The sequence below is a fragment of the Scyliorhinus canicula genome, unplaced genomic scaffold (assembly GCF_902713615.1).
Source record: "Scyliorhinus canicula unplaced genomic scaffold, sScyCan1.1, whole genome shotgun sequence".
Lineage (NCBI taxonomy): Eukaryota > Metazoa > Chordata > Chondrichthyes > Carcharhiniformes > Scyliorhinidae > Scyliorhinus > Scyliorhinus canicula.
The window spans coordinates 21,277-45,021 of NW_024055491.1; the positions used below are offsets into that span (position 1 = coordinate 21,277).

The 23,745-nt window shown below is 46.3% G+C and overlaps 1 long non-coding RNA gene and 2 other non-coding genes across 3 annotated transcripts; 2 read left to right on the forward strand and 1 right to left on the reverse strand.

Annotated features, from left to right (window-relative positions):
* The first annotated feature begins 2,521 nt into the window (after positions 1-2,521).
* trnav-cac lies at positions 2,522-2,593 on the forward strand. Its single transcript has one exon. It is a non-coding gene; the product is annotated as a tRNA-Val (tRNA).
* A 1,290-nt stretch (positions 2,594-3,883) lies between these two features.
* trnar-acg lies at positions 3,884-3,956 on the reverse strand. The gene has a single exon. It is a non-coding gene; the product is annotated as a tRNA-Arg (tRNA).
* Positions 3,957-19,423: 15,467 nt separating this feature from the next.
* LOC119960200 lies at positions 19,424-22,338 on the forward strand. The gene is made up of 3 exons (XR_005459333.1): positions 19,424-19,527; positions 20,148-20,568; positions 21,284-22,338. It is a non-coding gene; the product is annotated as an uncharacterized LOC119960200 (long non-coding RNA).
* Positions 22,339-23,745: the final 1,407 nt, after the last annotated feature.

A 23,745-nucleotide genomic window follows, 5' to 3' on the forward strand; every position in this document is an offset into this window, starting at 1 on the left:
ATTTTTCCACCGTTAATACTCTTCATTCCTTAAAGACCCCTCTATTATTTCCTTGACAAATTTGTTCATGCGGCACCGCGGCAGAGTGGTTAGCACTGTTGCCTCACAGCACCTGGGACCCGGATTCAATTCGACCTTGGGAGTTTGCACATTCTCCCCTTGTCTGCATGGTTTTCCTCGTGGTGCTCCGGTTTCCTCCCACAGTCCAAAGATGTCCAGCTTTGGTGGATTGGCTGTGCTAAATTGCCTCTTAGTGTCCAAAGGTGGTGTTACGGGGATTGGGTGTGGTAGTGAGCCTAGGTAGGGAGCGGGAGATCTTTCAGAGGATCAGTGCAGACGTGATGAGCCGAAATGCCTCCATCTGCACTGTCGGGATTCCATATCTGTCGGTGGATTGACCGTGCTAAATTGGCCCTTAGTGTCCAAAGATGTGCAGGTTAGGTTGAGTTACGGGGTTTCAGGGATAGAGCAGGATCCTGGTTAGGGTGCTCTTTCAGAAGATCGGTGCAGACTCGATGGGCTGAATGGCCTCATTATGCATTGTAGGTATGTATTCTATTCTGTTCTTTTCTATTCTACCTGGTCTTCTATTCTGCCCCACCTCCTGTGTCCCTTTTCAACTATAAAGTTCTGTCCATTCCTACCCTACCCTCCCATACTGCTGTGAAGGATCATTTAAACGAATGTACTGGTAAACTCGGTTTCTCACCACCGATTTCGGCAGACCAGCTAAATCTATCCAGCAATGTGTGATTTCATGCTGACAGTAATGTTGCCCATAAAGACAGACGCCAGCAATATGGTAATTGAAGCCGAGGAAATGGCAGAGATGGTTACAAATCACTTGTTCCTGTGGAGGTAAAGCAGAAAGAGACGCGGAAAGGAGGTTCTGTGCGGATCTGCTCACTGCCGCCTTTCATATTCACTAACGGGATTTGACCAACAGAATTGTTCACATCTTGTACAAGGAAGGATCAAATCCAATTGGCATCTCCATTTCAAATCTGTTGTGAAGTAACGATGACGAGGACACGTCATCACATTTGCCAATTGAAAACCGGACAGAAACATTATCAAATCTTTCACATTAAACGTGAGACAAGTTAGAAAGATTTAAGTTTGTTGCTGGAAGTTATCGGAATCTCGGGTGCTGCAGCCAAATCTATTTACTTTTACCCCGGCCTCAAAATACATTCAGCAAAATCAGAAATGCTGAATTATCCGGATGCAATGAGATGGAAAATATGTTCGCATTTTGACAAAGTTCACATATTAGCGGTTCGTTCAGTCCACAACAGAATTGAATGGGTTTACAGATGCAGGTTTAATCACCGTCTGAAACATGCACATAAAGACAGGCGCAAGCGATTCTGTGACTGAAGTGGAGGAAATGGCAGAGATTTTAATAGAATCCATTTTTTAAAAATCTGTCTTCCTGATAGCGAAATAGGAAAAGCCACTCGGGGAGATGAGAAAAACGAGGCTCGGTACAGACCCTGTGGCGTCCCTCTTTCTTCAACACGAACGGGGTGAAGGCGTCAGAATGTCTCAGACACAGAACAAAAAGGAATCTAATATAATGAAAATATCATTCTCAAATCTCTACCTGTAAAACTATCCCATGTCATTTCAATGCTGACTGTGCTCAATCACAAATGAGCACAATGGGGTTTGTATTTCCCAGTGACTCGAATTATTTTCTTTGTCAGTCATGTTTGCAAATCAATGTATATTTCAGAGTCTCACTTTCAAATGAAGATATAAATGTCGGATAAGATGACGTTTTGAGTAACGGAACAGATACTGAGTAAATTGATTGATATTTTTGAAGCAACATGAGAATGATGTTATTACTGAGTGAGCAGAAATCATTCCACCCTGAGACTGCTTCTCCATTTGAAAATTCATTTCAAACCAAATAAAGTGGAGGACTGCAGCAAAGTGATCTCAACAGGGCTTTGTGAAGTTCTAAAAATCATTCCCTCTCTAATAGACAGACTCTGTGAACAGGCTGTAGATCAAATATAATTAAATTCTGTATGTCAACTCAGAAATAATAAAAAGATGCTTGATCGGGAAAAAAACACCTTCATAAATTCGGTATGAAATCAATTGCATGATTATACATTGTTTATATCGTAAACTACATAATTTCCGTGTTCACATCTTCTGGTCCAGTGAAACTTGATCATTAAGTCAAACTGGGCGTGGATTCGACAGAAATTCCTTTTTCAAAAGCGAATTGGACGATCAGCTGTAATGGAGAAAACTCAAGGCCGTTTAAACAGAGAAAAACATTGAGACTAATAAAAAGATTGTTCTTTTGAAAAGCTGGTCGAGGTGATCGAAGTGCCACTTATTGCGTTTTGCCATTTTATGGTTATATTGATTTATTAGTAACTCTGCAGCATTCCTAATGAGAACAGCCGAATTCTAAAAAACAAAGGTCCCAAAGTGTGACTGAGTGACAGAACAGTGTCCGCTTTCTACATAGGCTCATTAGAGTGAACATTAGTCAGCGGTTTCTGTAGTGTAGTGGTTATCACGTTCGCCTCACACGCGAAAGGTACCGGTTCGAAACCGGGCAGAAACATTATGGCGATTAGTTGTATTCTTGCTGTTTTCTGTTTACTCATTAAGAGAATCCATGACCTTCCACTCGTTTCAAATGATATCCTACAAAATCCACCATTATGGGGACTGGAAGGAATCGGTCAGAGAGTTCACACGTGTTAAGTGTGAATGGTTTTCCAATGAGCTGCGACATTTTCTGATTCGAATAATAATGTTAAATCAATTTCTCTGCCGCTTCTCTAAGTTTTCAGCCGAATTGAACTCCCTCAAAAGGAATTTCTTCAGTGCAACAAGAATGCAGGTTTCCTGATCTCGGTCAGAGGGTCAAACTCGGTGTTTTATTTATGTGGTGTGGTGGTTGTCATGTTTACTTTACACTTTTAAAAAACCCTGGATTGGTAACCGCGTAAATCCATTATCGAATCCCATTCGATTAAGTGTTTGGGAAAAGTTGCATAATTGACATTTTTATTGTCACACATCCCGAATAACCCTTAAACTGAGTGAATCTGCCGTGTGGAACCCCGGTTCCCAGAGCTTCAGCCTGATTCTCTGCATTGCCAGTTTAGTGACAATAACACAACTCAACACCAACTATCACCCCCAGTGAATCCGCTCTCGATTATTACCTGAATATAATATCTGACAAAGCAAATGTCATTTGCTCTCATATATGCTGGAAAATGCATTCAGGAGAAGCAGAAGTGCTGAAAATCCCCGGCACACTGAGCAGGAACATAGATGCTCCTATATTGACTCGGCACAAATATTAACAGTTCGTTCAATGGCGATTAATGCAGTTTAGAGGCTGGGAATGTCTCTGTTAATATATTAAATTGATTAACACTAAAAGACCGGCTGGGAATCCTGCAGTAAGTAACTCACCCCCCCCCCCCCCCCCCCCCCTCAACAGTCACAAGTCAGGAATTAAATGGCTCAAAGGGGAAAGCTGGCTGGGTGGATTGGCCATGCGAAATGGCCGGGTTACGAGGGGTGTGGGTCGAGTTAGGGTGCCCTTTCCAAGGGTCGGTGGAGACTCGGTGGGCCGAATGGTCTCCTCCTGCACTGTTGGGATTGTATGATTCTACCAATATTGATCTCCTTCAGTTCCTCCCTCTCACAACCCTCCATTCCCAACATTTCTGCCATCTGATTTGTGTCAGTTTCTGTCTCTTTAGAATATACTGGAATTTGTCAAAAAGGCTACTAAAAGTAAATCTAATAATCTAAACGATCAACTGAATTGGGTAAAAGTTATTCAATATGCATTTTTCATGGACTTTGCAAACTGATGTTGAAAAGTTTACCACGAGCCAGCCAGGAGTCGAACCTAGAATCTCCTGATCCGTATTCAGGCGCGTTATCCATTGCGCCACTGGCCCACAGTGAAATGCAACTGCTACAAATTGGTTCAATACGTCACCCAGACTATTTATCCCAAAGTGCTTCACAACTCTGGGGGAAATTCTCTCAGGATCTCCCCCCCCCCCCCCCCCCCCCCCCACCCCCCGGCGGATTGGATTGGAGTCAGGGTTGAATTTGGTGACAATGTAAAATACACCAATGCTGTTCCCAGCCTGGGAGGTCATCCCCGAAAAACAGAAAGAATGGGCTGCCAGTTGTGGGATCGTGTCCAGTGTCTGTTTGTGGGGAAATGCAGTTGGTGAATGGCCAGGCTGGAGTAACACTGACCAGGACATGAAACAACAAGTGAATGAATGTAAGTTTGGAAATTCCCAGCTCCTTACTGTCTGCAGGTATTTCCCGCTCTGAGCTGCACAATGAACAACGAACCACACCGATAAAACTAACTTTTATTTCCTGCCCGTTCAACTGGTGTCGGTGCCAGTGATGTTTATGGACAAACTGCAGGCTCTGTTTCCCCTGCTGCATTTATTCCCCTGGAACTGATACTCTCATTTTCTGTTTCCATCAAATGTCCGAACGCTGTAAAGTTCCGATCATGTCCACCAGAGGGCGACATGGCCACATGTTCCCTCATCAAATACCCGCCATAATATTCACCTTAAGTTGCTGTCTCGGTCAATGGTTCCTCTCTGCTTTCAAACATAGGAGCAGGTGAAATAGAAGCAGAAGTTGGCCATTCGGCCCCTTCAGGCTGTTCTACTATTCAATAAAATGGGGAGATGACGGCGTTGGACTGGGGTGGGCACAGTAAGAAGTCTTACAACACCAGGTTAAAGTCCAACAGGTTTGTTTCAAACACGAGCTTTCTCAGGTGTGTAAAGAGGTGGGTTGTACCACCAGATATATAGACAACAGTCAATGATACAAAGACGGGCATTCATTGTATCACCTTGCATCACTGACTGTCGATATATGTGGTTATGGAACCCATCTCTTCATTCACCCGATGAAGGAGCAGTGCTCCGAAAGCTAGTGATTGGAAACAACCCTGTTGGACTTTAACCTGGTGTTGAACGACTTCTTACTGTTCAATAAGCTGGCTGCCCTGTTTGTGTTTCGAATTCCACATTCCCATCATGCAAACAGACCACATTTGATTCTGTGATACTAACTGGTTTGTTTTATAGCATGATACACACACGGTAGCACATACAAACAGATGAGATAGAAGCATAAGTCGGCCATTCGGTCCCTTCAGCCTGTTCTGCTATTCACTGAGACCATGGCTGGTCTGGTTGTGTTTCGAATTCCACATTCCCATCATGCAAACAGACGAAATAAGCTTCTGTGAAACTGAATATTCTGTTTTCTAGAATGATACAGCACATGTGCAGAGTTCGAAAGAATCTCAACGAACACTCGAGGAACAGCAGCGCATCTTTCCACTGGGCTGAATACAGCTTTCACACTCAGTGTGTGTTCAGCAGTTTCACACTGTAAATGCTGCACCCATTCTGTGTGTCCTTACATCGCAGATTTGGGTTTCAATCTTGTTTCCACTTGTTCTTTGTGTCGAGCGGCAGTTGTTGATCAATCTGCCATTGATCGCTCCGGCAGACACATCTTTTGTTTCTTTGTATCTTCCATTGCTCTGACAGAGAGCTAGCACAGACACAGTAGCCCGAATGGCCTGAATCTGTGGTGTAATCATTCTCTGATTTGATGCTAACTTCACCCTGTGGCTACGAAAGCCAAGGCCTTTTTTCATTTAATCTCTCCTGACTTGCCCCCTATCAGAACCCTTTCCTGTTGTTCTGTTTCCTCCCTCCGGGATTTCACTTCGTTAAAACGTACTACATTTCTAACCTTTCCCGATTTCAATGGAAGGTCAAGGAGGTGAAAGATGAATTTTGTTTCCCTTTCCACAAAAGCTGCCTGACTGCCTGAGATTTCCCAGCATTTTCCGCAGGTATCTGATTGGCTGTGGGTGGCAATGAAAGTATCTGTTGCCTCAATCACCTCCTTTTTACCGGCTCGTTGGTCTAGGGGTAAGATTCTCGCTTCGGGGTTTATGCTGCATGAAAATGTGAGAGATCCCGGGTTCAAATCCCAGACGAGCCCTTATTGGCCAAACTGCAGATTTTGTTCATTTCTTTCCAGTGCAGACAGCGGGATCGGTTCACGTTGGGTTTTCTTTGAGAAGCTGAGCTCACACTGCAGGGAATCAATACGTCCCCGAGAAAATCGAGACATTTTGAAAAAGTCTGTGAGTGGACATTCACTTATCTCTATTCACTAATCCAGGTGACCCCATGATGGTGGATTCAGGCAGCTGTGTGTCTGTTTCATTTGATTCATTCGAGGATGTGAACATCACTGGGGAGGCCAGGATTTATTGCCCAGAACTCTTTGCCCTTGAGAAGGTGGTGGTGAGCTGCTTCCTGAACCGCTGCAGTCCATTGGTGCTGTTAGGGAGAGAGTTCCAGGATGATGTCCCAGTGACAGTGAAGGCACAGCCGATATATTTCCCAGTCAGGATGGGGAGTGGCTGGGAAGGAAACTTTCAGGGTGTCAGGGTCTTGGGTTTGAAAGGTGCTGTCTGAGATGCCTTTGGTGAGTTCCTGCACCCATCCAGGCAAGTGGAGAGTATTCCATCACACTCCTGACTTGTGCCTTGTAGATAGTGGACAGGTTTTGTGGGGTTAGGAGGTGAGTTACTCGCTGCAGGATTCCCAGCCTCTGACCTGCATTTGGTGCCATTGAACGAACTGATGATATTTGTGCCGAGTCAAAATTGGAGCATCTGTGTTCCTGCTCAGAGTGCCGGCAATTTTCAGCTAATCCTGAATGTATTTTGAGGTACATGTCAGAGCGAATGACACATGCTTGAAAGTTATTATATTCAGGTGATATTGGACAGTGGATTCACTGGGGGAGTGGCTGGTGGGTGAATAGTGTAACTGTCTCTGGACCAGGTAATATTGGACAGTGGATTCACTGGGGGAGTGGCTGGTGGTTGAATAGTGTAACTGTCTCTGGACCAGGTAATATTGGACAGTGGATTCACTGGGGGAGTGGCTGGTGGGTGAATAGTGTAACTGTCTCTGGACCAGGTAATATTGGACAGTGGATTCACTGGGGGAGTGGCTGGTGGTTGAATAGTGTAACTGTCTCTGGACCAGGTAATATTGGACAGTGGATTCACTGGGGGAGTGGCTGGTGGGTGAATAGTGTAACTGGCTCCGGACCAGGTAATATTGGACAGTGGGTTCACTGGGGGAGGGGCTGGTGGGTGAATAGTGTAACTGGCTCTGGACCAGGTAATATTGGACAGTGGATTCACTGGGGGAGTGGCTGGTGGGTGAATAGTGTAACTGGCTCTGGACAAGGTAATATTGGACAGTGGATTCACTGGGGGAGTGGCTGGTGGGTGAATAGTGTAACTGGCTCTGGACAAGGTAATATTGGACAGTGGATTCACTGGGGGAGTGGCTGGTGGGTGAATAGTGTAACTGGCTCTGGACCAGGTAATATTGGACAGTGGATTCACTGGGGGAGTGGCTGGTGGGTGAATAGTGTAACTGGCTCTGGACCAGGTAATATTGGACAGTGGATTCACTGGGGGAGTGGCTGGTGGGTGAATAGTGTAACTGGCTCTGGACCAGTAAAGCAGAGAACCAGGCTGAAGCTCTGGGGACCGGGGTTCCACACGGCAGATTCACTCAGCGACCCAATTCAAGGGCAATTCAGGATGGGTGTAAATGGATAATGGAAATGTCAATCATGTAACTTTTCCACACACGGAAACAAATGGGGTTTGGCAATGTTTCTGTGCGGGTTTAAACCGAGAGCCTTAATGTGTGTAAAGCAAACATGATAATCCCTACACTACAGAAACAGGGAACAGCGCTTAGCGCACTGACCGAGAATAGTAAACTGTGCGTCCTTATTGCACTGAAGACCCTTCTATTGTCAGAGTGCTATTCAACTGAAAACTTAGACAATTGGCGGAGAAATCGATCTAATATTAGAATCATAAAATGTCAGCACATTAGAAAACCATTCAGAATTAACACAATGAACTCCTACTGCGATTCCTGCCAGTCTCCATCACAGAATATTTTGCAGGGTATCAGTTGAAACTTTGCGGTGTAAGGTAATGCATTCGCTTAACTATTGAACAACAAATAGCAAGGATACAACTCATCTGCAAATTTAGATGAGTGACATCAATAATGTTTCGAATAAGGGAAATTCCCCTCACCATTGCCTCCCCCTCCCCCCAGCTGAACAATCTGCTCCCTGTTCCTACTGACCTTTGGCTCCCTGCTTACCTTTGTTCTGCCATTAACACATTCTCATCTCTTAATGCGCCATCAGCACCTATCTTAGCCTTGATCACCGCCTTTTGCATTCCCTTTGTCTTTCCTTCCAAGGCACCTTAGTCATCCTCCACCTATCGCTGGCCCCCTATCCAGCCCCAATGTTCCCCTCCCCCTCCCCACAGTATAAATCTGACCCGATTTCCAGTTCTCCAGCTTTGACAGAGTCACCCAGACTCGGAACGGCAGCTGCCATCTCTCTCCACAGAGGCTGCCAGCCCTGCTGAGAGGGTCCAGTATTTGTGTTTCTGATTCAGATTCCAGCATCCACAGTAAGTTGCTTTTATTGTACTTTTTTTTTTGTTTTCTTTTTTTTATAAATTTAGTGTACCCAATCATTTTTCCAATTAAGGGGCAATTTAGAGTGGCCAATCCACCTAGCTTGCACGTTTTTGGGTTGTGGGGGCGAAACCCACGGGGAGAATGTGCAAACTCCACATGGACAGTGACCCAGAGCCGGGATCGAACCTGGGATCTCAGCGCCGCGGCAGTGCTAACCCACTGCACTTTTATTGTACATTGAGACATGTTTGAGATGGTGATTAAATTTGTTCATCTGCATCTGTAAACCCATTAAATTCTGTTGTGCATGAACAAACTGCTAATATGTGAACTGTGTCAAAATGGGAACATCTTTTTTCTTCTCATTGCGTCCTGAACATTCCGGTGATATTCAGTTTCAAAATTAGTTTGTGCAAACTTTCCTCACACTAAATGAGACAGATGTCTCAACTTTATAAAAATAAATTTAGGAATACCGAATTACTTTTTCTCCAATTAACGGGCAATTTAGCATGGCCAATCCACCTAATCTGCACATCTTTGGGTTGTGCGTGCGGAACTCACGCAAACAGGGGGGGGGGGGGGGAAGGGATGTGCAAACTCCACAGGGACAGTGACCAGGAGCCAGGATTGAACCCCAGCAGATGTCTCAACTGACAAGGCTATAAGATTCAGAACTTAGTCTGCACTTCAAAATGTAAAACCATTTGTTCAGCAATACTTTCTGTTCAATCGTGTAATGTCCCATTACTCAGAGCAGCATGGTGGCACCGTGGTTAGCACTGCTGCCTCACGGTGCTGAGGTCCCAGGTTCGTTCCCGGCTCTGGGTCACTGTCTGTGTGGAGCTTGTACATTCTCCCCGTGTCTGCGTGGGTTTCGCCCCCACAACCCAAAGATGGGCAGGGTAGGTGGATTGGCTATGCTAAATTGCCCCTTAATTGGGCAAATGGATTGGGTAATCTAAATTTATTTTTTTTAATGTTCCATTACTCCAATCTTTTTTTTTTAAATTTAGATTTTCCAATTAATGGGCAATTTAGCGTGTCCAATCCACCTACTCTGCACATTTTTTTGGGTTGTGGGGGCAGACACGGGGAGAATGTGCAAACTCCACACGGACAGTGACCCAGAGCCAGGATCGAACCTGGGACCCAGAGCCGGGATCGAACCTGGGACCTCAGCGCCGCGAGGCAGCTGTGCTAACCACTAGGCCACCGTGCTGCCCCCCATTACTTCAATCTTACTGTTATTTGAAAGTAATGTCCTGATGTAAATCGAGACTCTGAAATATACAACATTGAATGACAACGTGATTGACAGAGAAAATAAATCGAGTCACTGTGTAATACAAGTTCCCTTGTGTTCATTGTGAGATTAGCCACAGTTAGTTTTTAAAAACAATCAAATATTTTCACAGGTAGGAGATTTAAGAAATATATTTTCATTATATTTGACCCTCTGTTTTGGTGTAAAACATTCTGGCATCTTAATCCCATTCATGTATAAGAAAGGAGGGCTGACAGCAAATCCGCACTGAGCCTGGATTCCCACATTGGCTTTTCCTGTTTCTCTATCAGGAAGACCGATTTTCTTTCTCAAAGCTGGTTCAGTTAAGTCTTTTGAGTACACATTACTATAAGACATCCTTCAATCTGGCCTGTTGCATTTGCTGATCCCAATGCCATCTACTCTGCATTGGAGAGACTAAATACCGACTGGGTGACCGCTTTGGAAAACACCGTCGCTCCATCCACAAGCTGGTGGCAGGCTCTCCTGTCGCTTGCCATTTCAACTCACTGTCCTGCTCTCATGTCCACATGTCCGATCTTGGCCTGCTGCTATGTTCCCCGAAGCTCAGCACAAAGCCGAGGAACAGCCCCTCATCCTCCGATACAGCCATGCAGATTTAACAGTCTGCTCAACAGTTTCAGACTATGAAATCCCTCCTCCCCCTTCACCACCTTCCACTGATCTGTTTTCCCTTTAACATTACCCCCCACCCCACAGCTCCCTGTTCCTACTGTCCTTTGACATGCTGCTGACCGTTGTTCTGTCATTAACACATTCTAATATCTGAATGTGCCACTATTAGCAGCCTTTTTAGCCTTGATCACCGTCATTGACATTCCCTTTGTCTTTCCATCCAAGACATCTTTGTCAATCTTCACCTATTGCCGGCCCTCTATCCAGCCCAAATGATCCACTCCCCAGGCCCACCCCACCCTCGCCACCCGCAACAGTATAAATGTGAATCAAAGCAAATTACTGCGGCTGCTGGAATCTGAAACGAAAGAGAAAATGCTGGAAAATCTCAGGAGCTCTGGCAGTATCTGTAGGCAGATGTGGGCAGCACAGTGGCACAAGTGATTAGCACTGTGGCTTCACAGTGCCAAGGTCCCAGGTTGGATTCCCCGCTAGGTCACTGTCTGTGCAGAGTCTGCACGTTCTCCCCGTGTCTGCGTGGGTTTCCTCCGGGTGCTCCGGTTTCCTCCCACAGTCCAAAGACATGCTGGTTAGGTGGATAGGCCATGTTAAATTGCCCTTAGTGACCAAAAAGGATAGGCGGGGTCATTGGGTTACGGGGATAGGGTGGAAGTGAGGCCTAAGTGGGTCGGTGCAGACTCGATGGGCTGAATGGCCTCCTTCTGCACTGTATGTTCCATGTTCTATCTGTAGGGAGAGAAAAGAGCAAACGTTTCGAGTCCAATGACTCTTTGACATTGACAAAGAGACATTGGACTTCCTACAGATGCTGCCAGACCTGCTGAGGTTTCCCAGCATTTTCTCTTTCTCTCCAGTATAAATTTCACCCAATCTCCAGTTCTCCAGCTTTGACGAAGAGTCACCCAGACTCGAAACGGCAGCTGCCATCTCGCTCCACAGAGGCTGCCAGACCTGCTGAGATTGTCCAGTATTTTCTGTTTTTATTTCAGATTGAAGCATCCGCAGTAAGTTGCTTTTATCTTACTGTTAGACATGTCTTTAAGACAGAGATAGATAGGTTATTGATTAATAAGGGGAATCGGGGGTGTAGGGAGAAGGCAGGAGAATGGGGATTAGAAAGATATCAGCCATGATTGACTGGCAGAGCAGACTCAACCCTGTGTTTGTGCATTTTTCCTGTGTCTGTGTGGGTTTCTCCCTACAACTCAAAGATGTGCAGCGCAGGTGGATTGGCCACGCTAAATTGCCCCTTAATTTGAAAAAATGAATTGGGTACTCTAAATTTTAAAATGAGATTCCCCACATCCTTCTAAACTCCCAACGAGTACAGACCCAGTGTCCTCAACCTTCCCATACGACAAGCTCTTCTTTCCAGGGATCATTCTTGTGAACCTCCTCTGGACCCTTTCCAAGGCCAACACATCCTTCCTTTGACACGGGGCCCAAAACTGCTCACAATACTCCAAATGGGGTCTGACCAAAGCATTATACAGCCTTAGAAGTTCATCTCTGGTCTTGTATTCTAGCCCTCTCTCCATGAATGCTAACATTGCATTTGCCTTCCTAACTGCTGACTGAACCTGCACGTTAACCTGAAGAGAATCATGAACTAGGACTCCCAAGTCCATTTGTGCTTCTGATTTCCTAAGCATTTCCACATTTAGAAAATAGTCTATGCCTCCATTCCTCCTTCCAAAGTGCATAACCTCACACCTTTCCACATTGTATTTCATTTGCCACTTCACTGCCCACTCTGCTCACCTGATCCAATCCTTCTACAGCCCGCCTGCTTCCTCAATACTACCTGTCCCATTACAGATCTTTGTAGCATCTGAAAATTTACAGTGCCTTCAGTTCCTTCTTCCAGATCATTAATGTATATTGTGAAAAGTTGTGGTCCCAACACAGACCGCTGAGGCGCACTACTAGTCACCGGCTGCCATTCTGAAAAATACCTCTTTATGCCCATTCTCTGCCTTCTGCCAGTCAGCCAATCCTCTATCCATGTCAAGATCTTACACTTAACACCATGGGTTCTTAACGTATTTCACAGTCTCCTCTGCGGCACCTTGTCAAAGGCCTTCTGGAAATCTAAATAAATCATGTCCACTGGTTTTCCTTTGTCTACCTTCCTTGTTACCTCCTCAAGAACTCTTAACAGATTTGTCAGACATGACCTCCCTTTGACAAAGCCGTGTTGACTCAGTACTACAGCAGTCCCCCGTTATATCGCGGGTGTTCGGGTCCAAGACAGCCACCGAGCCGCGGATATCCAAGATGGCGGATATCCAAATGAATGAACGGGAGGAAACATCGCTGACTGTGCTGAACATTGCTGAATGGAAGGGCATTTTAAATAAAAAACATCAAAGTTCGTTCAAGTCTTAAATCAAGTTTTAAATTTATTAAAATATATACAATAATATATACATACAATAATATACTTAAAATTGTACTTACAAGCATATTTTTAAAAATCATTTAAAAAGTCTGTGAGTTTCTTCTGGCACATCCCCTTCCTCATCTTGACTTGTGCTTGCCTCTGGAGGTTCTTCAGGTGTAGGATGTATATGGGGTCGAAGTCCTGTTGCTCTGTGTATGCTATGAGCCACTTCAGGTGCGTGATGGCATCCGAGTGGCTCTTTGCCACTGTGGGCTGGGGTTCTTCTTCTTCTTCTGCCTCCTCTTGGGTGACCTGGTCGATGATCTCCTCCTCTGTGAATGTTTCTGCGGGTGCCATGTCGTCCTCTGCTGCTGACCACCTGTTCACCCAATCCTGGAGTGTTGGGTTCTCATCCAGGTGGTCCTCTAGCCTCTCCTCAGCTGCCCTGATCTCTGCTTCAGTAAAGCCTACGAAGTCCTCTTCATCCGAGTAATTTAGGGGTCGAGGGAGTGCTGCTCCTAGGGCCTTGTTCCAGCAGTTGGCGATGGTCTTCTCCGTCACAGCTCCCCAGGCCTTCCCTGCCAGATAACAGGCATCCTTGATGGTGATGGCTTTCAGGTAATCTGGGACAGTGAGAGGAGAGTCTATCATTTCCAGGATCAGTTCCTTTTTGTACACAGACTTGAAGGTCTGAATGATGCCAGCATCACATGGCTGGATCTTGCTGGTGGTGTTCTTTGGGAGATAGAGCACTTGGATCTGCCCATCCCTGGTCTTGAGAACATCTCCCTGAGGGTGGGCTGAGCAGTTGTCCAGTAGGAGTGTGGCCTTCTGCGGTAAGTTGCGGGCACTAAGGTGGTCCCTGACACTGGGTACGAGGAACTTGAAGAACCACTCCTTAAATAAGGAAGCTGTCATCCAGGCTTTGCCAGAGTTCCGGTAGGTAATGGGTAGGTTCTCCATGTTGATATGGTGAAAGCATCGAGGAGACTTGAATTTGCCCACAATCAATGGCTTCAGCTTGTGTGTTCCCGTGGCATTGCTGGCAAACAGGACGGTGAGCCTGTTCTTCGCTTGCTTGTACCCCAGAGTCTTGTGTGGGCATCATCCTTGACAGCTAGGGTCTTGTCAGGCAGCATCTCCCAGTAGAGCCCTGACTCATCTGCATTGTAGAGTTGCTCTGGGGTCAGCTCCTCTTGCACCATGTAGTTCTTGAGGATGTCGGGAAAGGCTGCTGCTGCTCCTGAGTCGGCGGATCTCTGTTCACCACTGATGGTACACCAGTCTCTCTGGATAATTTTGCCTTCGCTTCCCCGTTTCGAAGCCGGTCTCTCAAATGTATCTTTTGCTTTACTGTGTAAGACTTGCGCTTAAATATTTTGAACGACAGTAACTGAACTCGAAGATACCTGCACTGGAAAAGGTATCCCTTTTATGGCTGGGTAATCGGGCTAATCGATCGCGGCTACCCATCGCGGCTAATCGGTCTAATCATTGCTGCTAATTGTTCTAATCATCGCGGCTAATCGGTCTAATCATCGCGGCTAATCAGTCTAATCATCGCGGCTAATCGGTCTAATCATCGCGGCTAATCGGTCTAATCATCGCGGCTAATCGGTCTAATCATCGCGGCTAATCGGTCTAATCATCGCGACTAATCGGTCTAATCATCGCGGCTAATCGGTCTAATCATCGCGGCTAATCGGTCTAATCATCGCGACTAATCGGTCTAATCATCGCGGCTAATCGGTCTAATCATCGCGGCTAATCGGTCTAATCATCACGGCTAATCATCGCGACTAATCGGTCTAATCATCGCGGCTAATCGTTCTAATCATCACGGCTAATCATCGTGGCTAATCGGTCTAATCATCGCGGCTAATCATCGCGGCTAATCGGTCTAATCATCGCGGCTAATCGGTCTAATCATCGCGGCTAATCATCGCGGCTAATCGGTCTAATCATCGCGGCTAATCATCGCGGCTAATCGGTCTAATCATCGCGGCTAATCGGTCTAATCATCGCGGCTAATCATTCTAATCATCACGGCTAATCGGTCTAATCATCGCGGCTAATCGGTCTAATCATCGCGGCTAATCGGTCTAATCATCGCGGCTAATCATCGCGGCTAATCGGTCAAATCATCGCGGCTAATCATCGCGGCGAATCGGTCTTATCATCACGGCTAATCGTTCTAATCATTGAGGCTAATCATCTTGGCTAATCGGTCTAATCATCACGGCTAATCATCGCGGCTAATCGGTCTAATCATCGCGGCTAATCGTTCTAATCATCGCGGCTAATCGGTCTAATCATCGCGGCTAATCGTTCTAATCATCATGGCTAATCGGTCTAATCATCACGGCTAAAAAAGGTGCTGTTTCAAAAAGAGTTTAAAATGAGTCAAGTAAGTTGGGGTCCATAAGCCCCCCCCACCCCGCCGTATATCGCGAACCGCGGTATTGCAGAGCGCGGTATAACAGGGGACTACTGTATTTTATCATGCACTTCCAAGTATTCTCCGATCTCATCTTTAATAATGGACTCTAAAATATTACAAATGACCGAAGTTGGGCTAACCGGCCTATAAATTCCCGTCTTCTGCCTCCCTCCCTTCTTAAACAGCAGTGTTACGTTAGCGACTTCCAGTCCTCTGTGGCCCTTCCTGTCTCCAGTGATTCCTGAAACATCACCACCAATGCCTCCACAATCTCTTAAACTATCTCTTTTAGAACCCTGGGGTGTAGTCAATCCGTTCCAGGTGATTTATCCACCTTCGGACCTTTCAGTTTATTGAGAACCTTCTCCTTAGTCTTTACTGGTCCAGATGATGCGACTGGAGAGAGATAATCACAGGTTAAAGATGTGTGAATTGTCTCAAGGCAGGACAGTTGGTCAGATTTTGTAAGCCCAGGCCAGATGGTGGGTGGTGAATGTAATGCAAAATGAATCCAAGGTTCTGGTTGAGGCCATAGTCATGTGTGCGGAACATTCCTGCCTGGCAATTGTCTTTGGTTTAGCTCAGTGGGCTAGACAGCTGGTTTGTGATGCAGAACAAAGCCAGCAGCGCGGGTTAAATTCCTAAACCAGCTTTGCCAACCGGTGCCAGAATGTGGTGACTAGGGGCTTTTCACAGTAACTTCATACAGTGTCTGCATGGTCTCACCAATGTACCATGCTCGGGACATCCTTTCCTGCAGCGTATGAGGTTGACAACGTTGGCCGAGTCGCACGAGTATGTACCGCTTACCTGGTGGGCAGTGTTCCCGCGTATCATGGTGGTGCCCATGTTGATGATTGGGCGCCTCTTGCAGAGGTTGCCATGGCAGGGTTGTGTGGTGTCATGGTTACTGTTCTCATGAAGGCTGGGTAGTTTGCTGCAAGCAATGGTCTGTTTGAGGTTGCACAGTTAGTTGTTTGAAAGCAAGAAGTGGGGGTGTGGGGTGGCCTTGGCAAGATGTTCGTCTTCATCGATGACGCGTTGAAGGCTGCGAAGATGATGTCATAGTTTTTCCGCTCCAGAGAATTCATCAGGCGAATGAGGCTCCGGGAGTTCTTCCACAGACCTCAAGAGGCCTACAGCGAAGCCAATGAGGCAACCAATGAACCGGAACAGCAGACTGAGAGATCTGTGGGACTGGAAGTTCCAGCCAGCAGGAAGGTCTGGAAAACCTCACCCATTGAAACAATCCAATCAGCTGATTCTACAGCTCCTCTTCCACTAAACCACTCAGTAAAACTGCCTCGAAGACCTTTCTTGTCCAAATTCTGAACTCACATCTTTCTCCTCTTTACCTGCTATCTCCCATCATGCTCTCTCAGCGCTCATCTTGTCTGTGAGACCCTTTGCTCCTTTGACCTAATTCTCACGAAATTGTTTAACATCCAACTTCCATAATCATAGAATTTACAGTGCAGAACAGGCCATTCGGCACATCGAGTCTGCACTGGCCTTTGGAAAGAGCCCTTCTCAAGCACACACCTCCACCCTATCTCCATAACCCAGTAACCCCACTTAACGCTTTTGGGCCAAATTTAGCATGGCCACTCCACCAAACCTGCACATCTTTGGACTGGGGGAAAACCGGAGCACCCGGAGTAAAGCCACGCAGACACAAGGAGAACGTGTAGACTCCACACAGACAGTGACCCAAGCAGGAATAGAACGTGGGACAGTGGAGCTGGAAGCAACTGTGCTAACCACTGTGCTGCCGCTGATTTATTGGATTCAAGTTCAAATACAAGCCACGATGAAACATCTGCCGTGGTGGGGTTTGAACCTGCATTCTCAGAGAATTGTGCTGGGTCTCGGGATTACTCATCCAGGGACAATACCACTACACCATCACCTCCCCAGTCAAGCGCTTTGCAGAGCTCGTCCGAGATACGAACCCGGGTCCTCTCGCATTTTGGAAACCCCCGAGCGAAAATCATACCCCACGGTTTCCACGGTAGCTCCATGGAGTCAGTGTCTTTGTCCATTTCCTCTTTAGACAATCAAGTGAAGCTTGGTCCTCACACAGAACACGTGTATGGTTTCTCCCCTTAGTGAATGGTGTGATGTTTTATTAGGCTGTGTAACTGGTTAAAGCTCTTTCCACAGTCTGTCCACTGGAACACATTCACTCAGGGGTGTGTGTGTGTGTCTCGGGGCTTTTCCAGTCACACTGGTGTTTGAAATATTTTCCCACAAACAGAACAAACATTTTTCATTCCACATTCATCGTCTGAGGATATTCAGGTCCTGAGCAATTGAGTGACACTGTCAGATCTTAATGGGATATTTAGTTTGTGTTTCCTATATGAAAATGCTCTCCTAATGCCCTGTAAAAGGAGTTTACAAAGGTCACACTATCAGTACAGGATAGAAATTCAGAACAATTAATTCCAGTTTCTGCGGAACATTTTTTCTCTCTTCTGTCCCCAAAGCTGTAAATCCCCGTCCCACACACTCTCCCTTCTCCCTGGGCTGAAATCCAAATAAAGTATTCGATTATTATTTCTGTATCCTTTTACCAAAGTTATATAATTAGTGGTAAGAATATGCCTTATAAGTCAATTCATTCATGACTTGTGATAGACATTAATCTGAATGACTCTGACTGACGAAATAGAATAACAGATGTGAACATTGTGTCCAGAACTGACCATGTGGAGACTTGATGAGCAATCGTGAAACTCGTTTCTCCAAATCTTCCAGGGTTTCCTTCGTTCTTCCTCTCCATCTCAAACTAAGTTATACCGGATATCAGACTTAAGGCTCATTCTGGTTCTCTTCCTGCTGACTAAATAACTTCAATCAAATATGGAGATGACTGAATCCACTGTTCGGTCCCTGCTCCAATCTCCATTCCTGACATACCGATTCTATCAGTCTGAAACTTAGCCAGTCTCTGTAAATTTGGTTTCACACTTGATCCAGTATGAGCTTCTGACCTCATAGAATTTACAGTGCAGAAGGAGGCCATTTGCGCCATCTAGTCGGCACCGGCCCTTAGAAAGAGCACCCTAGCTCAGCCCACACCTACACCTATCCCCATAATTCCCACTAACCATTTTAGATACAAAGGCAATTTACGATCGTCACCTCCGATTGGACAATTCCATGACACACCTGGCTGCTCTCCCACATTCTACCTCTGGAAACTTCAAGCCATCCAAAAGTCTGCTACCCATGTCTTAATTCACAGCAAGTTCCTTTCCCCCATGATCCCTGTGCTCCGAGACTTGCATTCGCTCCCAGTCAATTCTCACCCTTGTTTTCAAATCCCTCCATGGCCTCATCTCTCCCTGTGTCTGTCACCTCCTACAGCTCCACAACCCCCTGAGATATCTGCACAGCTCTGATCCTGGACTCTTGCACAGCCCCGATTCTAATTACTCCGCCATGGTTTTAAGTTCCCTCGGCCCCAAGCACTGAATTCCCTCCCGAAAACTACCCGTCTCCACCTCACTTACCTCCTTTCAGACTCTTTAAAACTCACCTCTTTGACCAAGTTTTTATCTCCTTTTGTGTCTGGGTGTCTCACTTTGTTTTATAATGTTCCTGTGAAGCTGACTGGGTGGATTTATGATGTTAAAGGTGTTATATAAATAGTTGTTGTTGACTGTAACCCTGACCTCCTGTTTTACAATATCCCATTGGTTTCACAACAAACACTATCTCTGATGTTTTTCCCCCTGTGGGTTTGCAGCCTCCATAAAGACGGCGGCCGTTAACTCAGGCCTGTCACCGGGACCAGGCCGCAGCTGTTCCCCCGCTCGATGCAAACCCGGGCCCGGAAACTTCTTATTGGGGTTTGGAGCCTCCTGGCCGAGTCCGGCATCGGCACTGCGCATGCTCTAGCTCACAGTGCCCAGGGAGTGATTGACGGCGGCTTTGGTCCAATAGGAAGAGAGGGGCGGGACTGGCAGACCGAGTGGAGCGGCTGGTCCTCCAACCATTCAGAATGAATGAGGGGCGGGGCTCAGCCCCGGTCTCCCACGTGTGCTGGAGCATGCGCAATGCAGATGACTAGTCAGGATTCAGGCGGTCGGGTAGAAATCCTCAGCCGGGGGTCAGAAGTGCGAAATTTACACATAAATTCAGTCAGGTGAGTCATGAGGGAGGGATGGAGACGGCGGATGGGTCGGGAGGCTTCATAAACACTCCGTGTAGCCCAAGCACCGAATAGGAAGGTCGGATACGGCAGCTGAACCAGCGAAAGCTGCCCGGGCTTTTCACCGAGACAGGCCCGGTTGGCCGGGCGCATGCGGAGGGAGCGAGAGCCCCGGCTGTGCCCCGCCTCCCATTCACTCTGATTGGCTGGAGGACCAGCCGTTGTTGTTCCGTCTTCCAGGCCCGCCCTCTCTTCCTATTGGTCCGAACCCGCCGTCAATCAGTTCCCGGGCATTGTGAGCTGGAGCAAACCCTTCACCATCATTGTCAGCTCCCTGGTTTGCAGCTGCGGAGCTTCTCCCTCCCTCCCGGGAACAGGCCCAGGTTAACGGGCACCATCCTGCTTCACACACTGGAGGGTGATTCACATCAGAAGGTCGGGGAGGGAAACAATAAATAAGAGCTTACCCTTTGCACTCAAATCAATGAGGACTCTGATCTCTGGCAAGGAAGGAAACCCTGGCAGGTGGGCGGGGAGGATTCACAAACACCCGCTGGAGGCCCCAAGCCCCCTGTATCCTGTCGGTGATGGATTTTGTAAAATTATTTTTCCAGGATATCAGAGGATTTACAGACATGAAACTCAAACCAAACTTCACATCAAGATGCTTTAGTGATTTGATTGATCAGAATCTGAATATCATCAGCATTTGTATACAGAAGGAGAAATGTTTGTTCCGTTCTGTCTGGAAAAATATCTGAGCCACCAGTGTGAGTGAGAAAACACCAAGATACACAAATACCCGAGAGAGAGTTTCCAATGTGCTGATCCTGGAAAGAGATTTCACCAGCCTGAAAGCAAAACCACAGTATTCACAATGAATAGTCACCCTGGACATATTCTGTGTCAACGAGGCTTCAACATTAAGACCCATTGATTTCATTGTCAGTCTGCAGACAGGAGCTGGAGAACTGAACCCAGGCAGAGGAGAGGGAGGGAGAAAACTGGAAGTGGAGGAAAGAAATGGTGCAGATGGTGAGATGAGTTTGGATTTCAGCTCAGGGAGGAGGGAGAATGTGTGGGACGGGGATTTACAGCTTTGGGGGAACAAGAGAGCAAAAAATGTTCCAGAGAAACTAGAATTGTCTGTTCAGAATTTCTATCCTGGATTGACAGTGATGACTTTTGTAAACTCCTTTTACAGGGGGTTAGAACTGGAGAATTTGCACACAAAAAACTGAACTCAACGAAAAGGTTTGTCTCTCTGCGAATTCTATCCTGCATCAACAGTGATGACTTTTGTAACATGAGAGATTACAGCTCTCGGGAAAGATTAAATGGAGTGGGGCCTTTTTTCTATCGACAACAACAAATTTAGCAGTGACCTGCTATAAATCTTTAAATTGTCTATAGTTTGGAGAGGGGCGATGTGAGAGTGACCATCAATAAACAACAATATAGTTAAGAATAAATCCAAGGGGACAATACGGACAAAATTATTTATGACAGGTTCAGAATGTGCAACTCATTACCACAGAAAGGAGTTGAGGAAAGTGCTGAGGTGTTTCCAAAAGGAAACGGGACAAGCACATGAGAGAAAATGGAATCGAAAATCAGCTGAAAGGCTGAAATTTGATCGGTGTGACAGTCGGAGATGTGTGCTGAGTATTGACAGCATCAGAATCTGTGACAGAATGGCCTGGTTGTATCTTATATATTCACAATAATTCAATGTAATCTCCTTTTACAGAATATTTGCAGATGCAAACATCATGTTGAGATCTGACAGAATCACTTGATTCATCAGGACCGGCCTTTCAACGTGGAAGGAGAAATGTTTGTCTGTTTTGTCTTTGGGGAAAAATGTCAAAAGTAACTGTGATTGGAAAAGCACCGAGACACAGACATGGAAGTAATTTTCCAGTTAGCTGGAACTGAGCTTTAACCAGTCACACAGCATGAAATTCAATTGCAGCATTTACATCAGGAAGACACCGTACTCTGGCTTCAACTGATGATCCAAGTTGGAGAGAGAGAAGGACATTCGCACCATTGGAATCAAGAAGCAGCTATAGGACATTCAGCCCCGTGAGCCTGTTCCACCATTTAATAACATCACGGCTGATCTGATAGTGACCTCAAACCTACATCCCACCTGATAACTTGTTGATAACCATGGAGAAACCGTGGAAATGTGGGGACTGTGGTATGGGATTCAATTACCCTTCTGAATTGGAAACTCATCAACGTATTCACACTGAGGAAAGGCCATTCACCTGCTCGGTGTGTGGGAAGGGATTCACTCTGTCATCCCAACTCCTTAAACATCAACTTGTTCATACTGATCAGAGACCGTTTAAATGTGCTGACTGTGGAAAGAGCTTTAAACGCAGCAATTATTTACTGACACATCAGCGCACTCACACTGGGGAGAAGCCATTCATCTGCACCGTGTGTGGGAAGGGATTCACTCTGTCATCCCACCTCCTGAGACACCAACTTGTTCATACTGATCAGAGACCTTTTAAATGTGCTGACTGTGAAAAGAGCTTTAAAAGCAGAATGGATTTACTGTCACATCAACGCACTCACACCGGGGAGAGGCCATTCACCTGTTTGGAATGTGGGAAGGGATTTAATGCTTCGTCAAATCTCCGGGCTCACCGTCAGGTCCACTCTGACCAGAGACCGTTTAAATGTGCTGACTGTGAGAAGAGCTTTAAAAGCAGAAATTATTTACTGACACATCAACACACTCACACTGGGGAGAGGCCATTCATCTGCTCCGTGTGTGGGAAGGGATTCACTCGCTCATTCCACCTCCTGACACACCAACTTGTTCACACTGATCAGAGACCGTTTAAATGTGCTGACTGTGAGAAGAGCTTTAAAAGCAGAAACCGTTTACTGTTACATCAACGTACTCACACTGGGGAGAGGCCATTCGCCTGTTTGGAATGTGGGAAGGGATTTAATGCTTTATCAAACCTCCGGGCTCACCGTCAGGTCCACTCTGACCAGAGACCGTTTAAATGTGCTGACTGTGAGAAGAGCTTTAAAAGCAGAAAGGATTTACTGGCACATCAACGTACTCACACTGGGGAGAAACCATTCACCTGCTCCGCGTGTGGGAAGGGATTCACTCTGTCATCCGAACTCCTGAGACACCAACTTGTTCATACTGATCAGAGACCTTTTAAATGTGCTGACTGTGAGAAGAGCTTTAAAAGCAGAAAGGATTTACTGTTACATCAACGCACTCACACTGGGGAGTGGCCATTCATCTGCTCCGTTTGTGGGAAGGGATTCACTCGGTCATCAATCCTCCTGAGACACCAACTTGTTCATACTGATCAGAGACGTTTTAAATGTGCTGACTGTGAGAAGAGCTTTAAAAGTAAAATGCATTTACTGAGACACCAACGCACTCACACTGGGGAGAGGCCATTCACCTGCTCCGTGTGTGGGAAGGGATTCACATGTTCATCCCAGCTTCTGCAACACCAGCGAGTTCACACTGGGCAGAGACTAATCTTGCCCAATGTGTGACAAGAAATTTACTCAGTCATCCCGCCTGACTACACACCAACGTGTTCACACTGACCAGAAACCTTTTAAATGTTCTGACTTAGAAAAGAGGTCTAAAAGTAAACCAAACCTGCAGAAACACCAGTGAGTTCTGAAACAGAATCATAGAATTTACAGTGCATGAGGGCATTCGGCCCATCGAGTGCAGCGGCCCTTGGAAAGAGCACCTTGCTTAAGCCCATACCTCCAACCTAACCCATAACCCCACCTAACCTCATCTACACATTTTTGGACTTGTGGGAGGAAACTGGAGCACTCGGAGGAAACCCACGCAAACACGGGGAAAATGTGCAAACTCCGCACAGACAATGAGCCAAGCCGTTAATTCTGGGACCCTGGAGCAACAGTGCTAACCACAGTGCTACAATGTGGCTCACACGTCGGAGCGGTCCTGGGGAGAGGCTGTTTAACTGCTCCGTGTGTGGGAGGATATTCATTCAGTCAAACAATCTGCACCGACATCAGCAAGTTCACAGGCAACAGCAGGGTTTGGATTCAGCTGTTGTTGCTGCTGTTAGTCACATCCAGGACTGAATGATGCCTGGACGTCTGTTTCCAGTGGGGCTCCACAGTTTTCCAGTATATATCAGTGATTTAGACTGAAATGTATGCACCAGGATTATA